This window comes from Rattus norvegicus, chromosome 11 (genome assembly GCF_021556685.1).
Source record: "Rattus norvegicus strain SHRSP/BbbUtx chromosome 11, alternate assembly SHRSP_T2T, whole genome shotgun sequence".
NCBI classification, from domain to species: Eukaryota; Metazoa; Chordata; class Mammalia; order Rodentia; family Muridae; genus Rattus; species Rattus norvegicus.
Genome location: NC_141544.1, coordinates 51111145 through 51129756, shown reverse-complemented (window position 1 = coordinate 51129756; position 18612 = coordinate 51111145). Strand labels below are relative to the sequence as shown.

Here is an 18612-nt window from a genome sequence, read left to right as displayed (position 1 = left end):
ATATGTTGGGGCATCTTTTGGGTATATGCCCAAGAGAGGTATAGCTGGATCCTAAGGTAGTTCAATGTCCAATTTTCTGAGGAACCTCCAGACTGATTTCCAGAATGGTTGTACCAGTCTGCAATCCCACCAACAATGGAGGAGTATTCCTCTTTCTCCACATCCTCGCCAGCATTTGTTGTCACCTGAGTTTTTGATCTTAGCCATTCTGACTGGTGTGAGGTGAAATCTCAGGGTTGTTTTGATTTGCATTTCCCTTATGACTAAAGATGTTGAACATTTCTTTAGGTGTTTCTCCACCATTCGGCATTCCTCAGCTGTGAATTCTTTGTTTAGTTCTGAACCCCATTTTTTAATAGGGTTATTTGTTTCCCTGCGGTCTAACTTCTTGAGTTCTTTGTATATTTTGGATATAAGGCCTCTATCTGTTGTAGGATTGGTAAAGAACTTTTCCCAATCTGTTGGTTGCCGTTTTGTCCTAACCACAGTGTCCTTTGCCTTACAGAAGCTTTGCAGTTTCATGAGATCCCATTTGTCGATTCTTGATCTTAGAGCATAAGCCATTGGTGTTTTGTTCAGGAAATTTTTTCCAGTGCCCATGTATTCGAGATGCTGCCCTAGATTTTCTTCTATTAGTTTGAGTGTATCTGGTTTGATGTGGAGGTCCTTGATCCACTTGGACTTAAGCTTTGTACAGGGTGATAAGCATGGATCGATCTGCATTCTTCTACATGTTGACCTCCAGTTGAACCAGCACCATTTGCTGAAAATGCTATCTTTTTTCCATTGGATGGTTTTGGCTCCTTTGTCAAAAATCAAGTGACCATAGGTGTGTGGGTTCATTTCTGGGTCTTCAATTCTGTTCCACTGGTCTATCTGTCTGTCTCTGTACCAATACCATGCAGTTTTTATAACTATTGCTCTGTAATACTGCTTGAGTTCAGGGATAGAGATTCCCCCTGAAGTCCTTTTATTGTTGAGAATAGTTTTAGCTATTCAGGGTTTTTTGTTATTCCAGATGAATTTGCAAATTGTTCTGTCTAACTCTTTGAAGATTTGGATTGGTATTTTGATGGGGATTGCATTGAATCTGTAGATCGCTTTTGGTAAAATGGCCATTTTTACTATATTAATCCTGCCAATCCATGAGCATGGGAGATCTTTCCATCTTCTGAGATCTTCTTCAATTTCTTTCTTCAGAGGCTTGAAGTTCTTATTGTACAGATCTTTTACTTGCTTGGTTAAAGTCACACCGAGGTATTTTATATTATTTGGGACTATTATGAAAGGTGTTATTTCCCTACTTTCTTTCTCAACTTGTTTCTCATTTCTGTAGAGGAAGGCTACTGATTTATTTGAGTTAATTTTATACCCAGCCACTTTGTTGAAGGTGTTTATCAGGTTTAGTAGTTCTCTGGTGGGACTTTTGGGATCAGTTAAATATACTATGTCATCTCCAAATAGTGATATATTGACTTCTTCCTTTCCAATCTGTATCCCTTTGATCTCGTTTTGTTGTCTGATTGCTCTGGCTAGGACTTCAAGAACTATATTGAATAAATAGGGAGAGAGTGGGCAGCCTTGTCTAGTCCCTGATTTTAGTGGGATTGCTTCAAGTTTCTCTCCATTTAGTTTAATATTAGCTACTGGTTTGCTGTATTGATTTTTACTATGTTTAGGTATGGGCCTTGAATTCCTATTCTTTCCAGGACTTTTATCATGAAGGGGTGTTGAATTTTTGTCAAATGCTTTCTCAGCATCTAATGATCATGTGGTTTTTATCTTTCAGTATATAGTGGATTACGTTGATGGTTTTCCGTATATTAAACCATCCCTGCATCCCTGGGATGAAGCCTACTTGATCATGTTGGATGATTGTTTTGATGTGCTCTTGGATTCGGTTTGCAAGAATTTTGTTGAGTATTTTTGTGTCGATATTCATAAGATAAATTGGTCTGAAGTTCTCTTTCTTTGTTGGGTCTTTGTGTGGTTTAGGTATAAGAGTAATTGTGGCTTCACAGAAGGAATTCGGTAGTGCTCCATCTGTTTCAATTTTGTGGAATCGTTTGGACAGCATTGGTATGAGGTCTTCTATGAAGGTCGGGTAGAGTTCTGCACTGAACTATTCTGGACCTGGGCTCTTTTTAGTTGGGAGACCTTTAATGACTGCTTCTATTTCTTTAGGAGTCATGGGGTTGTTTTAATGGTTTATCTGTTCCTGATTTAACTTCGGTATTTGGTATCTGTCTAGGAAATTGTCCATTTCCTGAAGATTTTCAAGTTTTGTTGAATATAGGCTTTTGTAGTAGGCTCTGATGATGTTTTGAGTTTCCTCTGATTCTGTAGTTATGTCTCCCTTTTCATTTCTGATTTTGTTAATTTGGACACACTCTCTGTGTCCTCTGGTTAGTCTGGCTAAGGGTTTTTCTATCTTGTTGATTTTCTCAAAGAACCAGCTTTTGGTTCTGTTGATTCTTTGTATGGTCCTTTTTGTTTCTATTTGGTTGATTTCAGCTCTGAGTTTTATTATTTCCTGCCTTCTACTCCTCCTGGGTGTATTTGCTTCTTTTTGGTCTAGAGCTTTTAGGTGTGCTGTCAAGCTGCTCATATATGCTCTCTCTTGTTTCTTTCTGCAGGCATTCAGAGCTATGAATTTTCCTGTTAGCACAGCTTTCATTATGTCCCATAAGTTTGGGTATGTTGTACCTTCATTTTCATTAAGTTCTAAGAAGTCTTTAATTTCATTCTTTATTTCTTCCTTGACCAAGTTATCATTGAGTAGAACATTGTCAACATCCACGTATATGTGGGCGTTCTTTCATTATAGTTATTGAAGACCAGTTTTAGCCCATGGTGGTCTGATAGGATGCATGGGGTTATTTCTATCTTTCTGTATCTGTTGAGGCCTGTTTTATGATGGATGATGTGGTCAATTTTGGAGAAAGTTCCATGAGGTTGTGAGAAGAAGCTATATCCTTTGGTTTTAGGATAGAATGTTCTATAAATATCTGTTAAGTCCATTTGTTTCATAACATCTGTTAGTCTATGTCTTTGTTTAATTTCTGTTTCCATGATCTGTCCATTGATGAGAGTGGGGTGTTGAAATCTCCTAATATTTTTGTGTGAGGTGCAATGTGTGCTTTGAGCTTCAGTAAGTTTTCTTTTATGTATGTAGGTGCCCTTGTATTCGGAGCATAGATATTTAGGATTGAGAGTTCATCTTGGTGGATTTTTCCCTTGATGAATGTGAAGTGTACCTCCTTATTTTTTTAATGACTTTTGGTTGAAAATCGATTTTATTTGATATTAGAATGGCTGCTCCAGCTTGCTTCTTCTGACCATTTCCTTGGAAAGTTGTTTTCCAGCCTTTCACTCTGAGGTAGTGTCTGTCTTTGTCTGAGGTGTGTTTCCTGTAGGCAGCAAAATGCTGGGTCCTCATTGCATATACATTTTGTTAATCTGTGTCTTTTTATTGAAGATTTGAGTCCACTGATTTTGAGAAATATTAAGGAATAGTGATTGTTGCTACTATTATCTTCGTATTTGGAGGTGAGATTATGTTTGTGTGCTTGTCTTCTCTTTGTTTTATTGCAAAAAGATTAGTTTCTTGCTATTTCTAGGGTGTAGCTTGCCTCCTTGTGTTGGGCTTTACCATTTATTATCCTTTGTAGGGCTGGATTTGTAGAAAGGTATTGTGTAAATGTGATTTTGTCATGGAATATCTTGGTTTCTCCATCTGTGTTAATTGAGAGTTTTGCTGGATACAGTAACCTGGGCTGGCATTTGTGTTCTCTAAGGGTCTATATGACATCTGTCCAGGATCCTCTGGCTTTCATAGTCTCTGGTGAGAAGTCTGGTGTAATTCTAATAGGTCTGCCTTTATATGTTACTTGACCTTTATCACTTAATGCTGTTAATATTATTTTTTCTTTCTTTGGTGCATTTGGTGTTTTGACTATTATGTGACGGGAGGTGTTTCTTTTCTGGTCCAATCTATTTGGAGTTCTGTAGGCTTCTTGTATGCTTATGGGCATCTCTTTCTTTAGGTTAGGGAAGTTTTCTTCTATGATTCTGTTGAAGATATTTACTGGTCCTTTGAGCTGGGGATCTTCACTCTCTTCTCTACCTATTATCCTTAGGTTTGATCTTTTCATTGAGTCCTGGATTTCCTGTATGTTTTGGGCCAGTAGTTTTTCCATCTTACATTATCTTTGACAGTTGTGTCGATGATTTCTATGGAATCTTCTGCTCCTGAGATTCTCTCTTCTATATCTTGTATTCTTTTGATGATGCTTGTATCTACAGTTCCTTGTCTCTTCCTTTGGTTTTCTATATCCAGAGTTGTCTCCCTTTGTGCTTTCTTTATTACTTCTATTTCCATTTTTAATTCCTTCACCTGTTTCATTGTGTTTTCCTGGAATTCTTTCAGGGATTTTTGTGTTTCCTCTCGATAGGCTTCTGCTTGTTTATTTGTGTTTTCCTGTGTTTCCCTAAGGGAGTTCTTCACGTCTGTCTTGAAGTCCTCCAGCATCATGATCAAATATGATTTTGAAACTAGATCTTGCTTTTCTGGTGTGTTTGGATATTCCGTGTTTGCTTTGGTGGGAGAATTGGGCTCCGATGATGCCATGTAGTCTTGGTTTCTGTTGCTTGGGTTCCTGCGCTTGCCTCGCCATCAGATTATCTCTAGTGTTACTTTGTTCTGCTATTTCTGACAGTGGCTAGACTGTCCTATAAGCCTGTGTGTCAGGAGTGCTGTAGACCTGTTTTCCTGTTTTCTTTCAGCCTGTTATGGGGATCAAGTGTTCTGCTTTCAGGCATGTAGTGGTTCCTATCTACTGGTGTTCAGCTCTTCCTGTGGGTGTGTCCTCAGTCTACCAGGCAGGTTACTTGGAGCAGAAAAGTTGGCCTTACCTCTGGTCTCGGACCTGAAGTCGCTCCTCAGGGGCTGTGTTTCAGCTCTCCATGTGGGCAGCAACCAGAATGGCCTGCACTGCCTTCTCCGGGGCCCCTGTGCACAGAGTGCCAAAATGGCACTAGACGTTTTCCTCTAGAGTCAGAAATGTGGGCAGAGCGTAGTCTCCTCTGGCTTCCCAGCCGTGTCTGCCCCTCTGAAGGTCTAGCTCTCCCTCACACGGGATTTGGGTGCAGGGAGCTATTTGATTGGGTCCTTTCAGATCCCGGTGAGCTATGGATCGCAGGGGACCTGCAGCTTGAGTGCTCCAATTCCCGTTCCCGAAGTCAGTGCTCTTAACCGCTGAGCCATCTCTCCAGCTCCTACAAATTCTTTTTACCTGACCAATTGATTCCTAAAACTTCCTTATAATAATAAAAGTCTAAGAATATCTTGGTAAGTTCTGAAGAAAAGAAACACTGTGCCCGAGGTGGAACAGTTGACAAGTACCCCTGGTTTTGTTAAGAGATGAGTAGTTGATGTCAGCTGAGCTAATCCAGACTGTTGCACATGACTGTGAACACTGACCAAATTCCCATCTACTTTGGGGCACATGAGTGGTATACACATCCAGAATACTTATAATGACTTCCTCAATTTCAGTTTGGGACTCACGTTAAAGCTGTAGTTTCCAAAGTGTGGTCCTAGAGAACAGAGGTCTTTGTACCACCTGGAAACTAGTTAGAAACTTGAATTTCTGTCTCTGGGTGGGATAGATAACTCAATAGGTCCAAGTGCTTGTTAAGCAAGCTTAACCTCAGCTCAGATCCACTGAATGCTACTGCACACATGTACAATCTCAGTAGTGCTAGAGCAAGATGGAGGAAGAATTGCTTGAAAACCAGAGGGCTGACTGGCATGGGGTACTACATGCAGCTGCACAAACAAGAGAGACCCTGCCTCCAGTATGATAGAACAGGAGTGAACTAGTCCTCTGGCCTCCACAGAGGCAATGAAGTAAGTATATGTACACTTTCACTTTTGCACATGCACACCATATATCCACACACATATAAATAACTCACCAGTTTTCTTTAAAAGAAACAAAAATTCCAGGCCCTATCCTCCTGAAGCAGTAACTCCAGGCAGCATCCACTGGCAAAGTAAATGAAATGGATGTACCGCCCATAGTAGTAAGCGGGAGACAGCAAAAGGGGAAGGCACTCCACATCACCGGAGTAATTGAAATTCACATGGCAGGGAGGAGTCACAGGTGTTACATTTCAATGCAGCCATTTCTCACATAAGCAACTTCAGGGTGAGTAGCAGCTGGAATTTATTTAATTGACCATGGTTAATGAGGCTCCCAAAAACCTGAGCCGGAAAGGTCAGCTAGTAAATAAATGAAATGTTTCCTGCTGCATCATCTGTCATTTGATGTGAGCTTGTGATCGTTAGGAGAGCTAATTGTTGGATAGAATGCAAAACTCGGAAGGTGGGGAAGCGTGCACCATTAATCCGTAGCAATGTTTAAATCATCTTTGGATCTGTATCATCTGAGCCTCTTGTCAACTCATTAATTCTATTACTGCAGAGTTCCCCAAAGTTAACTTTGCAAACCCCAGTTGTTGTTGGAGAAGAGCTTAATGTTCATCCCTTCAAACACATTATTTTGGTGATAGTATTCTCTTCTATACAGAATCCTTGGCTTCAAATTTCATAACTAAGGGAAACCCTTCTTTGTGCAAGTACTGACACAAAACCACCTTTTCTGGATCTTCTTCTTTGAAAGATTGATTATTATTAATTAAATTTGAGCCTGCCTAGGTTATGCACATCACCTGTGTGCAGGAGCATTCGGGGACCGAAAAGGGACACTGGATTCACTTTTTGAATGGACTGTTGTGAGCTGTCATGTGAGTGCTGAAAATTGTATGTGTGTCCTCTGAAGACCAGGCAGCACTTGCAACCATTACTGAACCATCTCTCCATCTCCAATAAAAATACTTTCTGACAGATACAAACCTATGTAAATTCTAGGCATGTTGCTTCCAGAGGGCAAGACTTAAGTGATATGAGAGCTAAAGTAAGTGAGTCATTCCTCTATGGTATACATTTAAGGTACCATAGAATACTGTGTGTGTGCGTATGTGTGTGTGTGTGTGTGTGTGTGTGTGTGTGTGTGTGTGTGTGATATCTTCGGTACATGCGTGAGAGTATGTGGTTGCACATGCTTGCACAGGTATGTGTATGAGTACACATATATGTGGAAATTAGAGCAGAATGTCAGGTGCATTCAGTTTTACAGGCTTGAGAAGGGCTCTCTCATTGAGCTTGCTGTTAAGTGCCAGGGAACTCAACTCCGTGTCCCTTCAAGGCTGGAGTTAAGGGATGCATAGGCTCCCTGACTTTGTATCTGGCTGCTGGGTACCATGTTGGAAAAGCAACTTCTCACCCTCTGCCTTCTTCCCAGCCTCTTTGAAAACCTAATACATCAATCAAAAGTAATTTTACAATAAGCTAAGATGAATAAAATCATATTTTTAAATAAAGCCAGCGTGAACATTGCAGCCTTATGAGACAAAAAGAAAAGTCAGGAAGACCAATCCTGAATTAGTCAGGTTTTTGTCTTGCTGTTACAGAGTTAGTTATGAAAATGATAAGTGATAGATGTATTTTGCTCATAGATTCAGATTCATCATGTCAGTTCATGATGAGCGGGGAGAATTTAGTGGAACAAAGTCACCCACATTGTCAGGGCCTGCGGATAGGAAAGGAAATGGGAGGGGCTGAGGCAAAATTTACTTCCCCAGGGCACAGCCCTATTGTGTACTGTCCCCCAGCAAGGCCCCACATCTGACTTTTCATCATGCCCACCCACGGTACAGTATATGAACCTGCCAGGGATTAATCTATTGATTAGGCAAAAGCCTCAGAAACTGGTCATCTCAGAGGAAAAGCCAGAGGTCTGCAGAAATGAATGCAACTGTTTCTCATCCCAGTCACAGCAGCAGTCCAGATTCACCATTACAGATCCTGTCTGAAAAATCGCAGGTAAATGAAGTGTAAACCTATGGCCACATGCACCCTCTTCATCTTCAAAATGTACTCGTTCCCGATGCTAACACTCATTTATTGCTCATTTTCTGTCCCAGGGATGTTCTGATATCTCCATCGCTGTGGCAATATGCTGACCTCTTCAAACGATTCAGTTATCCCTCTGAACTGGAAAAGACCTTGCTCTTGCGGGGCTATCACACAGTCCTTCAGGACGCTTTGCCACATTATCCCAAGTCAATGAAGTGTTACCTCAGCCGAACTCCAGACCGAATGCCTTCAGAACGACATTAGCCGGGACGTTTGAAGACGTACTACCTGCTTAATGCTGCTTCTCTTCTTCCAGTACTGGCTCTGGAACTGAAGGATGGGGAGACAGTCCTGGACTTGTGTGCCGCTCCTGGAGGCAAATCCGTAGCTCTGCTTCAGTGCGCTTATCCAGGTACTGTCTGCTCTGTCCTCACCCACATTGTTCCACGATTCAGTGTTTCAGATACCTGGAAGGCAGATGAAAAGAGGTGCGAGAACGAGGGTGCAGGGTTAGGAATCCTCAGTAACAGGAGGACAGCGTGAGTCAGAGTGAAAACCACAGCTGAGGAGGAATCGGAAAGTGCACTGTCTGATGCAGAACTCCATTCTGGGAGCCCACACCTCCCAGAGAATGTGACTGAGTTCTCGGAAGCTAACTGAGGAGGGTTTTGAGATTTTCATTTGCTGTTTGTGCTTAGTTTCACTGGGGATGACACTCGGGGCTTCTCCGTCTGAGTAAGTGTTCTGCCACTGAGCTCCTTACATTAGAGAGGTTTGTCTGCGTGTTATTGTCATTGCTCTTTGTAAAATACACAAAAATCCACTTAAAACTGTTTCATTGTGCTCTTCCTTAGAGTGTACTGTTCTGTTCAGTAGAGGTATGCTAGGTAACACATACAGTTTCAAATTTTTTAATATTCTCATTTGAAAAAAGTAATAAATGGTGAAATTAATTTTTCAGAATACTAAGATAATGTCCCTTACTAAGGCACGTAATCATAACAGAGGTGCTAGACGAAGTATTTTATACTCTCATGTTTTTAGAGATCTTTACGTTATTTTCTTCCTAAAGCACTTGTCAAGTCCTCATGATCACATTTGGCAAGGGAAGATAGGATTAAGCAATGCAGTAAGTTCTTCTAGAGTGACATTGTTATGGTTAATACTGGTGTAAAGTGTAGGGGCTGGGATGTGTGTCAGACAGTACAGTGTTTGCCGTGAGCTTGAGGACCGAATAAGCTTGTATTCAGAGCAGTGCATTTCAAAGACAGTACTGGGCAGATTGCTTTGTGCCTATCAGTGTGCCGCCTGAGGAGGTAGAGACACAGGGCTGCTCCCTCGACCTGCTTTTTCAACCCAAATGTGCGTGCTGGCACGCATGCGCGAGAGCGCGCACACACACACACACACACACACACACACACACACAGAGTCCATTTCATTGTACAATTATATTGATACAGGTGATCATTTTACACAAGAGCTCTTGCTAGCTGAGCCTTGTGTCCAGCCTCTTCATGGTTTAAATTAACTTTTTTGAAGTACTCAGGCTTCTAAACTGTAACACATTTTTCTTAAGATTAGGGGTGAGTGAAAAGCTAGTTTTTATTTGCACCTTGGCGAATGGCCATGTGGAAGGAGATGTTTTTAGGAAGTGGATGATCTAAAAAGTGATTTGTTCAGATTCCCCAAGCTTTCCTGTCTCTTAGAAAGGCATTATTTTCCCCAGGACATACATACAGCAGTTTGTAGAGTGCTAATTTATTTCTTCCTTTGAAAACCTGTGCTGTTGAAGTAAGCTTTTGGAAACATTCAAAATATTAAGCCACATTTTCGCTTGATACAGATATATTTGGCTCTGGTACAGATATATTGATATTTCGAAGGAAAAAACACCTAAACACCTAAGATGTTTTACATCTTGGATATGATTTTGAAAATGAGGTTTTCTGAATTTTGACATAAGAAATAAAAATACATAGGCTAGAATTTAGAATACATTATTATTTTTATAATCTGAGGTGCGGTTTTTGGAAGCATTTAAGGAGTATTTGATTTATATCCTCTCTCTGTGTGTCCCTTGATGATGATCTTATATTAGCTCTTACAAGATTATTAATTTTAGGTATAGAATTTTGAATATTGTAAGAGATGGAAGAGAAACATCTGAATCCATTTCTATTTTGACAAGTGGTGTTTAATCTTAACCCACGTCATAGGTTATAGTACTTTACACATTTGTAGTGAGGACGATGCTCTGGAACTCAAAGGTAACTGATAACATTCTGGACCTGCAAGATGGGGAGAGCCTTCCATCAAGGGCCGTGAACTACCATCAGTGTTCCCAGTGAAGGAGCTTTCCATCTAAGCGGGACTATGATAAATGTTCCCTACAGGTGCTGCTGTCGTCATGTTGCTGTTTAAAGCCCAAATTAAGTTAGCCATGGTGTTCACATGCGGATGCAGAAGCAATGCTAGTTGCTGCTTATAGAGAAGCAAAATTTAAAATGATGGTAATACTAAATGTGCACTTTATACAGTGATTTTCTTTTACATCCACACTGGATCTTATCCTGGGCAACAAGGTTGTGTCTTTGATTGATAAAAGGGTTTAAAATGATTAAAGAATTAGGCTACTTTTCTATCTGGTGATCCAGCTGCCTTCACCAGTACTCCAGTTATAGAGTGCCTTTCTTCCTCCTCCTCTTCCTCTTCTTCCTCTTCTTCCTCTTCTTCCTCCTCCTTTTTCCTTCTTCCTCCTCTTCCTCCTCTTCCTCTTCTTATTCCTTTAAATTAAAAGAGCTATTGCAGATTGGAAAGATGGCTCAGTGGTTAAGGGTACTGACTGCTCTTCCAGAGGTCCTGAGTTCAATTCCCAGCAACCACATGGTGGCTCACAACCATCTGTAATGGGATCTGGTGTCCTCTTCTGGCCTGCATGTGCACATGCAGAGAGAGCACTAGTATACATAAAAATACACAAATCTTAAAAAACAAAAACAAAAATAGCTATTGCAGTATTCTAGTTTTTACAGAAAAAGAGCAAACAGTTGTGATCCTAATGTAAAACATGAACTGCTAACCAGAAACCATGCAATTTAGTAGAGTGTCATGGTCAAACTTCTCCACAATGGCTGTAACCCTTCTACAGTGAAATTCTCTTACTGCCAGTAGTGCAATTTAGACATCTGGTTGGCATTTGGTAGCAGGAAATATTAGAATTTCTAGTCATGTTTGCCCTTTAAGCTATGCCTTCATATCTGTAGGCAGTTTTCACATTTCTGTTGTTTTTAGTATTATGTCTTTATTTAACTTTTCAGTACTTGGTCATAATGTACTTAAAGGTAAATCTGGTTATGTTGGGTATGATGTGATCATTGCCATCTCTGTGGCTGGATTCTTAAATCTTGCTCTAGATTTAGGGAGACTTGTAGTGAAGTCTATTCTACCCCATTGGCATTTTCACTTCCTTCTCGAACCCCTGCAACTCATATAATTGCTTTTTTGATGGTGACATCAAATTCTCACAGGCTATCTTCATCCCTACCCCCTACTTTTATTTACTTCTTTTTTTCTCCAAGAGAATATTTTTAAATAATGTGTTTTCAAGGCAACTAGCATTTTTGTTGTTATCTGATCTCTTCTGCTGTTCCTGTCTTCTATTGCGTTTAAGCATTTGTTAGATGTTTTTAAGAGTAGCTTTAAGGCTGGAGAGCTGGCTCAGTGGTTAAGAGCACTGACTGCTCTTCCAAAGGTCCTGAGTTCAAATAACAGCAACCACGTGGTGGCTCACAACCTTCCATAATGGGATCCGATGCCCTCTTCTGGTGTGTCTGAAGACAGTGACAGTGTATTTATGCATAATAAATAAATACATCTTAAAAAGAATAGCTTTACTTTGATGTTTCTCTATTTAGGTATTAAGTTGCCTCTCTACACTTTCTTGAATCTTACCAAATTTCCCCAAAAGTACTACTTTAGCTCTTTTCATCATGCTGCCTGTTTATATTGTTTTTGTCAGTTTTTGTCTTATTTTATCCATTAGATGTAGTCATGATTCTGTGAAAATTTCTTGTACCTGATATATGAAATAGTCTGTGCATAAACATTAGGTATTTCTCCCAGGTTTTATTCTGTGTCTGTGTCTACTGTTTAAGAAATTCTAAGGGGCCGGGGATTTAGCTCAGTGGTAGAGCGCTTACCTAGGAAGCGCAAGGCCCTGGGTTCGGTCCCCAGCTCCGAAAAAAGAAACAAAAAAAAAAAAAAAAAGAAAGAAATTCTAAGGTTTGCATGAATCTGTGGGCCTTTCTGGTGCTTCACCACTAGATGGCATCCTAAGTCTGGCTTTATTACAGTTCTGCTGTTGATTTTGTTGTTGCTGCTGCTGCTGGTGGTTCAGCTCCCTGATTCCCTAAGCCACATTTTGTCACTTATCTTTTGTAGGTATGTAGTTCACAATGAACTAGAGAAATGCCTCAATGTATAATTTGTCATTACAAACGTTACTCCAAGGTTCAAGTCAGCCCATGTGGCTCACCTCCAGTCACTGGTCTGTGGTCAGGTACTAGAGCTAAACCTGGTTTTGAGCCACACAGGAAAGGACTAAGCCAGGCTCTTACTTGGTGGCTTGATGCATCTTGGTACATAGTTCCCTTCTCTTTGCTTAAAGCTCAGCACCCCATTTACATCCATTTTCGAGTACGTGTGTATGGGAAGTGCACGAATCCACTTGGCAGGCACACTTGTGGATGTCAAACTATGACTAGCAGTAATAGCGATCTCCTTCCAGCATGCACATCCTGCCGGTCAACTTTCAGGTGTTAGTTGTGTCCTCCCTCAATGCCTCTATGGCTCAAACTCATGTTGTCAGGCTTTTGGGACATACTCCTTTACCCATTGACCATTTCAACAACCCAGTTCCTCTCTTTACTTGCCTTGAAGTAGATAGCTGTTCCCTCTTGATTTGTCAGGGAGGAAATAGAATTGGTAGTTTCATGGTTAAAAATACTGAAAATCAAGATTATACCCAGAGCCCACAGCCTACTGAGACCATCATAGCTTAGGGACACTGAGACCTACATTGTTATATACTGTCTGTTCCTTAATGGATTTATTTCCACCCATGGTTCTGAACATCTATAACCATCCACAAGAGATATTGGCAAGGTTAGAAGCTTAGCTGATGGTGGCATTAAGGCAGGTATAGGACCTCGATTCATAGGGCACTGGCCTATGGATTGGGATGGTTAGAATGTGCTCACTTAACAGCCTGGCACTGAGTTCTTGCATCAGTTTTAAAATGATATTAACAACCTCAGCATTCCTCAAATGCATTAAATAAAAGAAATCTAAACCCTGCCCTGGGAGCAGTTTTACCAAGAGCGAGCCCAGATTTGAACTCTCTTCTCTCTGTGTGTGTCTTCCATCATTTCCCCTGTCTGTAATCTGTCTGGGTCTAAACCTGTGCTTGCCTAACCATTTCCTGTCTTGTCTCTTCTGTGCTTGTGTCCAGGTCTGTGCCCCTAGTAAAGAATGTTGTTCTGTATTTATTTGAACAGCGCAGAAAACGCATGGGAAGGGATGGGGAATACAGAAATTTGAACAGGGTTTTACAAGGGATGACCCTTTACAATTGCAGCTGACCCCACTAAACAGTGCTGCAACCATTGTTGCAAACATGGTTGGCAGCCCACATCCAGGACACTTCCAGGATTCATTGGGAACAATTGCTTTCTAAGGTTGCTTTCAGCCTATTTCTATGTTTCCTCATTTATATAATACACACACACATGTGTTACTTGTAGGTGGGGGACATGGATGTCATATATTTTAAGATTGAAGCTATATATTTGCTTAGATTATAAAAGATGATCACATAGGAAGGCTACAAAACAGTTAAGACTAGTCATTACCCTTTTTGTGTTTTTCTTTTTTAAAATTTTTTAATTGCGGTTCTAATTTACATTTTAAATCAACTTTCCCAGTTTTCCCTACAGTAATCCGATATCTGTCCCCCTGCCCTGCTTCTATGAAGGTGCTCCCTCACCCACCCACGCACTTCTTTCCACCTCACCTCCTCACCCTGACATTCCCTACACTGGGACATCGAGCCTTGACAGGACCAAGGGCCTCTCTTCCAATTGATGCCTGACAAGGCCATCCTCTGCTACATATGCAGATGGAGCCATAGGTCCATCCCTGTGTTCTCTTGGGATGGTAGCTTAGTCTCTGGGAGCAGTGGGGCATCTGGTTGGTTGGTATTGTTCTTCTTATGCAGTGGCAAATCCCTTGAGCTACTTCAGTCCTTTCTCTAAGTCCTCCATTGGGGACTCAGTTCTTAGTTCAGTGGTTGGCAGCGAGCATCCACCTCTGTATTTGTCAGGCTCTGGCAGAGTCTATCAGGAGACAGCTATATCATTCTACTTGTCAGCGTGCACATCTTGGCATCCCCAGTATTGGCTGGGTTTGGTGACTGCATGTGGGATGGATCCCCAGGTGGGGCAGTCTCTGGATGGCCTTTCCTTCAGAGTCTGGTCCACAGTTTGTTTCTGAATTTCCTCCTGTGAGTATTTTGTTCCTCCTCCTAAGAAGGAGGGAAGCATCTACACTTTTATCTTTGTTCTTCTTGAGCTTCATGTAGTCGGGAATTTATCTTGGTTATTCCGAGCTTTTTATCCACTTATCAATGAGTGCATACCATGTGTGTTCTTTTGTAATTGAGTTATCTCACTCAGGATGGTATTTTCTGGTTCTATCCATTTGCCTGTGAATTTCTTGAAGTCATTCTTTTTAATAGCTGAGTAGTACTCCATTGTGTAGATGTTCCATATTTTCTGTCTCCATTCCTCTGTTGAAGGCCATCTGGGTTCTTTCTAGCTTCTGGTTATTATAAATAAGGCTGCTATGAACATAGTGGAGCATGTGTCTTTGTTATATGTTGAAGCATCGTTTGGGTATATGCCCAAGATGGGTATAGCTGGGTCCTCAGGTAGTTCAATGTCCAATTTTCTAAGGAACCTCCGGACTGATTTCCAGATTGCTTGTACCAGCTTGCAATCCCACCAACAATGGAGGAGTGTTCCTCTTTCTCCACATCCTCACGAGCATCTGCTGTCACCGGAGATTTTGATCTTAGCCAGTGTCATTTGAGCTTTTGATCTTAGCCATTCTGACTGGTGTGAGATGGAATATTTTTTACTTATTTATATGAGTACATTGAAGCTGTCTTCAGACACACCAGAAGAGGGCATCAGATCCCATTACAGACAGTTGTGAGTCACCATGTGGTTGCTGGAATTGAACTCAGGACCTCTGGAAGAGCAGTCAGTGCTCTTAACCACTGAGCCATCTCTCCACCCCTACTTTTTATTTTCTTAAATGCAAGTCAAACAGACAGGCTCAGTACCTTGTACTGAGTGTTAAGAACTTACCTTAAGTTACCAGTCTTAAGTAACCTCCAAGTGTATTGTTAGCGTTGTCTGTGGCTTAGCAAAAGGTAGTCTATTTTGCTGTGGGAGATTTGTTCACAGTAATGTATTGTCACAGTTCTAAGGCAAAGACCTTTGCCCCCTTTTTTGTCTTACCTCCTAGTGGGAGGGCCCTGTTTTTTGTGTGTTTGTTTATTTGCCCGCTAAGGGTGTATGTAGAAGGAGTGTAGTTAGTCTCTGGACTCTCAGGCAGTTTCAACACTGCCCCAAGGCAAAGTCCTGTGCTCAGTTTTCTGCTTGATTTCCAGGTGCTTAGAGCCTCATGTCTCCAGCTCTGCTTCCCAAGGGTGGAGAAGTGGTGCCTGCCTTGCTATCCCAAGTAGTAGCCTAGGTGTGAGGGCTGCAAGACTGAGTTTCTGGTGCATGGTTTCACTGGGGCAGGCCATGCTACTGGATGTCAGGTCAAAGTCTGGACTTTCTTCCTTTCCACTGCTCCAATGGGAGTCTCTCCTCACACTGTCTAGAATTGGAGGGATGTTGACAAGGACATCTCTTCTTTTTTCTGTTTCTTTGGTGCATCTTCTCATACTATGCGAAAATCAGACACTCTCTCCTCTGGCTCTCCAAGCCCTTCAGAGCAGTGTCTCTTTGGGAAGCCCACCATAGAAGAGTCTTCTTCAGCCACCATCCTGTCCTCAGTTTTCGTCACACTTAATCACAACAGCTATGCAGGTATGATCCCTATTTTACCAATCCCCATGAAGACACCAACACCAACACCAACACTGTCACAGAGCTAAGTAGCCTTCCTAGGCTCAGTTCTCTGACTGGGAGCTGGTGTACTTACTCTTTTCTTTAAATATACACTGTATTACCTTTGTTCATTTAAAATGGATGCCTTCTACCAGCAAGGAACTTAACATACCTAACAGAATTCATTGCTTACTGTCAACAGCTGGTACTTCAGGGGAAAACTATGTGAGCTTCGGTTGTTCTGCATCTCTAGGAATCTGTACGTTTACAAATTAAACTTGACTGAATAAATGCAAGAGCTTCTAGGAGGGTGTGAGGCACAACATTGCACGAATATTTTATAAAGTATGTATTTATTTTTGTTTTTAAAGTTATCATAATGTTTACCTCTGAGCCATATCTCTGAAACATTGATTTTTCTGAAGTTTATTTGCTAAAGAGTAGAATTTGCCAATGACATTGCCTTGGAGTACTTCGGAACTTTTTAATCCTTCATATTTAGGTTATCTTCTCTGTAACGAGTATGATCGCCTGAGAGGAAGATGGCTGAGACAGACGTTGGAATCTTTCATCCCACAGCCTTTGAGAAATGTAATTAAAGTGTCTGAATTGGATGGCAGAGAAGTGGGGGATGCCCAGCCTGCGACGTTTGACAAGGTACTTTTATTGTATGTGGAAGCTGACAGACTCCTAGTGATCTGGCATTGTGCTGCTCTGTTGTTCTTCTCCTTCTGCTTCCCCATCGTACACTTTCTCAGGCTCTGGGAGATTCGATAAAGTGGATGTGCAGGCATTTTTCATTTGATGGTTACTATGGTTCAGTGGAAACAGTGATGTTGGGTTTGGGGATTATGGAAAGTTATTTTCTGGACCTCAAAGTCACTCTGGAAATGAGTTACCTTTTGAACCATTATAAGGAAAAAAATTGTACTTTTTACTTTAATTCATTAACATTTTATATATTATGGTATGATAGGTGAAGAAAGGTCATTTCAGTAAATTAAAATTGAATTTTTAATTCTTAAAAATAAACACTGACCCTGGGTTCAGTCCCCAACAGTGTAAAATTTACTAGGGCAGAAAAAAAATACAGTCTCAGTTTCTGAAGATTGGTAACTTTTGTCAGTTTCATCTGTAGTCATGCAGAATATTAAGTACAGCCGTGGGTGATGGCACATGTCTGTAATCCCAGCACACAGAAGGGCAGAGTCAGACAGATCTCTGAGTTCTAGGTCAGCCTGGCCAAGGCAACACAGAGAATCCTCCCTTGAAGAACCAAAATAAATGAATAAACAAACAAATAAAATAAAAAAGAATGTCATTGCATTCTGTTAATAGCACCAGTAGGTGTTTAGTCTGCTCAATTCTGTCTCTCCACTGAGACAAACACTGAAATTGCAGAGTTTTCTGTATCGGGGACAAATACATAAAAGGACTTAGCACGTCCTATCCCGGGTCCCTACGGTGCTGGTTTCATTTACACACTGTTTGTCATATGGCAGCTCCACATACCTCCCCTAAGAATGTTTGCACTCTTTTTTCTCTAGGTGTTAGTTGATGCTCCGTGTTCAAATGATCGAAGCTGGCTGTTCTCCTCAGACTCTCAGAAAGCTACCTATAGGATTCGTCAAAGGAACAATTTGCCTGCCCTCCAAGTAGGACTTTTAAGGTGAGGACTGTTTATTCAAACGTGTATGTGGGTTCCCCATATAATTTAAATACCTGCAGTCAAGCGTGTCAGGAGGGCAAATGGAAAACTTCCTGGTTCTGATTAATTCTCCAAAGGATACAAGCAACAAACTCCAGGCGTCTGTTTAAGCTCTCACCCTGCACTGCCTTCTTTCTCAGTGTGTCTACAAAAGCAGGAAGGGTTTGGCTGTGACTCAGTTGTTTTTCTGTCTAGGTTTGTCCCAGGCCAGGGGCTTAGCCTGCTGTTTAACCAAACTGGAGTAGTCTTCCATGGAAGTAGTATTGGACCACATCATAGTTCGGTAATTTCCTGGAGAATGAATCTCCTAGGAAGACATAAATACTTGTTCACATTTGTCTCCCTCAAGTTTTTCTGTATTTTTTCCTATGCTGTAAGCAGTGAGGTTTCCAGGGAATATTTTATTTCACCTCTCATGAAATTTCCTTCACTATGTTTTCTTTCTTTTTTTGATATATTCATTTATTTTATGTATATGAGTACACTGTAGCTGTCTTCAGACACACCAGAAGAGGGCATCAGATCCTGTTACACATGGTTGTGAGCCACCATGTGGTTGCTGGGATTTGAACTCACCACCTCTGGAAGAGCAGTCAGTGATCTTACCACTGAGCCATCTGTCTAGCCCCCACTATTTTTTTAAATTGTTTTATTTATTTACATTCTAAGTGTTGTCCTTCTTCCTGGTCTCAGCTCGAAGAGTTCTCCACCCCATGCCCCCTTGTCTTTTCCTTTGAGAGGGT

General features: G+C 41.2%; 1 pseudogene across 1 annotated transcript; it reads left to right on the top strand.

Annotated features, from left to right (window-relative positions):
* The first annotated feature begins 7975 nt into the window (after window positions 1-7975).
* Nsun3-ps1 (NOP2/Sun RNA methyltransferase 3, pseudogene 1) lies at window positions 7976-17846 on the top strand (annotated as a pseudogene). The gene is made up of 3 exons (XR_015633038.1): window positions 7976-8393; window positions 16664-16818; window positions 17709-17846. The product of XR_015633038.1 is annotated as an NOP2/Sun RNA methyltransferase 3, pseudogene 1 (transcript).
* Window positions 17847-18612: the final 766 nt, after the last annotated feature.